The following is a 3,957-nucleotide window of genomic DNA, read 5'->3' as shown; positions in this document are numbered from 1 at the left end:
GTTCGTGGGATGTTCTGAGCCTCAGTCATGTTGGTATCGATGCATTTTGGCACTCCATTTATTGCATTTAATTCAAAATCGTGCACTAAATTTTAGAGCTTTGGGGGATGTAAATAGGAACTCAATATTTCCTGCTTTTAATATATTACTTGATATTTAAACCTTTATTCGTGTTTGCATTTTTGTAATTTGACATAAAGCTATGGGGAATTAGTTGATAAGAATTAGGTTTTAGTCAAATTATCTGACATTAAATACATAAAAACATGCATAAAAACATCATGGCTTACAGTCAGGTTTCAGGGTTACAAGACGTGTATATTGTGTCATATTTGATAAGTTTAAGGGTTTTCACCTATGATGAAATACAAATATAAAGATGCCCTCTGGAAGGGAAAGTTACACTAACTCCAAATTCAGTTCAGTCCCCTAAACACACTTTCACTCCATTTACATGTTTGCATGGAGGATTCATCACATTAAGTGCTTTTCACACCAAATAGCCTGAAGTGGAAGTGGGTTATAAAGTCCTCCAACACAGAGTCTAAGCTTACTAACTACTGTGGGAAGGTAAAGCATGTGACTATTTCAAGCGTGTCAGCAATAAACAAAAAGAAATGCACCGTTTTTGTATATTTTAGATAATAAATTCCAATATTGACTAGAAATACCAATATGTGAATATAGAAAAATAGGCTAATTAAAAAAAATGATAAAAACATCCAAATGAAACTGAATCGGGGCACATCTTCTAATAAGTGGTAGACATGATCTTAGTATGCTGATTACAAGGTCATCTCCAATCTTGCTGCTGTATTTCTACAACCCCCTTATTTAAGAGACCCTTCATAAGCCTCAAGTGTGACTCCACACACTAACGGAGTGAGAGGGAGTAAGGGCCTGACTAGAATTAAGCTTAAATAAGTGTATATCATGCCTGTGGGCTCTGACTTGATATTAGGTTTCAGTATGTATTTTTATACTGCAGCTCCAAGTACTGACCATGTTGATAAGGGGGTCCGTAAGGCACACACAATATCTAAAAGTCAGCCTCGCTGTTTGAAAACCTCTTCACTGAAGTACTACTCAAGGTGACTTGTGTAAACACACAGGCACACATGAGTTCTTTGTAATACAAAGTTCAGACTCAAGTATTTTAAAGTTCACATTTTCAACTCTGGAGAGAGAACTACATGAGAAACTAAACGATACTTGAAACAACCACACTTTAGACAAACACAGACAACCCTTCTTTGAGGAACTGACAAAAGATGGCCGTTTGTCCAGTCGGCATCTATTAACGTTTACCGAGGTCACATGCTGGCTCTGTTAATTTTGCACAGAGGTAGATTCAACTTCATCCTCAAACAGTAAGAAAGAACTTATATTTAAAATCTTATGCAAAATTTTATTCTCCCACCAAGGGCAGCTGTAAATTGCCAAAGACTTGCAAAGATAGGACTAACTAGAATAACGATGGATGTTGGCAGGGTCATCTTGGGAGGTCTTAGCAGGTAGTTAAAAACTTCTTAATATGAGTCCTACAAATCCGCACCTTTTATTTAAGAAATCTTTTGCTTGTTAGGTATTTGAGGTAAAAACAGTGTGCAGCACAAAGCGCTTCACGAAGTAAGTTGCCAACAGATGACAAAAAAGTGGAGACATATTTAAGCAATATCACTCTTTTTCTGCATGTGTTCTTTCACTGCCTTGTACCAGAGGCAGATTTGGCGAGTTGTGCATCCTCACATACAAATGTCACTGACAACATAATAAAACATAGCACAAAAAGTACTTAATGTGCTGAACACTGCAAAAAAAGATTCAGAAAGTCTTAGCATCTTGAAAAAAGAAGGCAACTTGATGTCTTTAAGTTTATGAAGACACTTGGAGAGTGCCAGGTTTTTACCACCTATTGGGGTCAGAAGATGCCAAAGTTCACATTTTTAACTGAGAAGAGGAGGCCACTGCGTTTGTGTTTACTGTGAATGACCATCACTGAACAGAGGTGCAGTCCACAGATCCCTTCCCACGTGCTTCCACCCCACTCACACCTCGCCTCAGGTGACCTCAATAGGTCTCATGATGGGTGAGGGCAAAGTTTCACATGAGCCAAGGTGTGCCGTTTTTCACCCCTTGGCTCATGTGATGATTCAAATGCCATAAAGAGGCAATAATTGAATAACAGATAATAATCATGGGGTTTTTTCAGTGTAGAAATGGGATAGTGTCCTAAACACAGATGCTCTCTTTTGCATCACATTTTGCCTCACAGTTAATTTCTGAGTAGAAAATAATTTCAAAGCTGTACACATTAAATTTTCTGACCCTTAATGGATGTGATCCCTCTTTTTATTGCTGTAGTCTCAGTATCTTGAAATATCTCACATAATTTCAATCGTGATGTGTTCTGTTTTCAGATCATTTGCAGTCTCAGTGGATTCAGGATGGGCTGATGGCTTGCAGTTCAAGAAGGAACATAATAACACATTTCAGCCTGGCTCAAAATCACTTGACACTTCCTGTACTTGGCTGGGAGCAGACTTTGAACTGGACTCAAGCTCTGACTGACAAAGTCTGCCAGAACACAAATCCAGACAAGAGTGCTTATTGAGGAAATGTTTGTGCAGTGATCTTTTGTTCCTATCACAGCTCCACTGTCACTTCTTGAACTTTTGCACTTTCTATGACAGACGCCGTGCGGGGTAAAGGTATAAAAAGAAATACACAGATTTTTTTTCTTTAATCATCCATCTGACACCACTGTTAATGAGAAGGGTAGTTTTTCCTGTGCCTCCGGTACAAAAATAGAAATGATAAAGGTAATTTGCTGCTAATTTCTGAGTGCTTCTATTGTCTGTCAGTGTTGAGAAGATGTGACAAACTCAATGCAGAGAGTTAATGAAGCAGTGATAGTGAGACAGAGACAGAGAGCTGGTATGAATGCTTGAGGAATAGAGAGTGATGGAAAAGCCATTGTTCTTCCTCTCCAGACAGAAGGGTAATGGAGCAGAGCTGCGTGAACATATTACTCCCTCTGGACACAACCTCGCCTGACAGCGTGAGACTAAACTGACCTCAGGGTTTACCACACTATTAATGATCACACCCACGCCACAGAAGAGTGGACTCTCACTATCCTGCAGTCAATCAAAGGGGTCTTTTTGGGGTCCTTTCATGCTGCAGACGCCTTTTTCACAATCAATACTGCAGAGGCTGACTCAATCTCACTCCAAAGCTGGGCTTTAGGGCAGGTGAAAAGGGCAGGGAAGTGAAGTATGGAAGATAGGATGTTCAACTATGGGCCTTGCGTGAATGCAACTCGAGCGCTTTCAAATCGTTGTGGCGTGCTTACCCTTTCCCACAAGCTGAAGCACATTGAGGGCTGAGGCATGCAACAGGTTGCTGCTCTCTCTGCTGCCACTGTGTGCGTTTCAGTACAGGCGTAGTTTCTTGTTCGAATCAAGCTTCCTTTCATCAGATATTATGTGACGATGCCCAAGGGTTTTTTGTTTTATTTGACTAATGTGCTTAAGGTCTGACCTGGTTTCCATAGTTACGCAATAACTAGAGAAAGTATGGATCCTCCGTGTTTGCTCGCACCAATTCATCTCTGGCAGGAGGAGTCCATTTGATCCAGACTTCTCTCCTTCTCGAGGTGTCACTTGCCCTTGTAGCTCATTCACATTGAAGGTGGGCTTCAGCCGTTGTGCCCTGATGCAGATTATGAGATTACTGAGGCTGGTGGCTCTGTCATTTTTGAGCGAGTAAGATTGCAACAATAGTCTCAGTGAACTAAAAGTATTATTTTAAACTAAACCTTTTCTAGGCACTAAAAAATTTATGGTTTAGATTTACTTGGTTCATACTTTAACTCATTCTGTTTTCACCCCACCAGCCTTCTAATGCTGATTTTGTGGGTCTGACAAAATTAAGTTATGTTGCACCCCGGGATGA

This window comes from Oreochromis aureus, linkage group 20 (assembly GCF_013358895.1).
Source record: "Oreochromis aureus strain Israel breed Guangdong linkage group 20, ZZ_aureus, whole genome shotgun sequence".
Classification (NCBI taxonomy): Eukaryota; Metazoa; Chordata; class Actinopteri; order Cichliformes; family Cichlidae; genus Oreochromis; species Oreochromis aureus.
The sequence above is the reverse complement of the archived record's forward strand: the minus strand, read 5'-3'. Positions refer to the sequence as shown.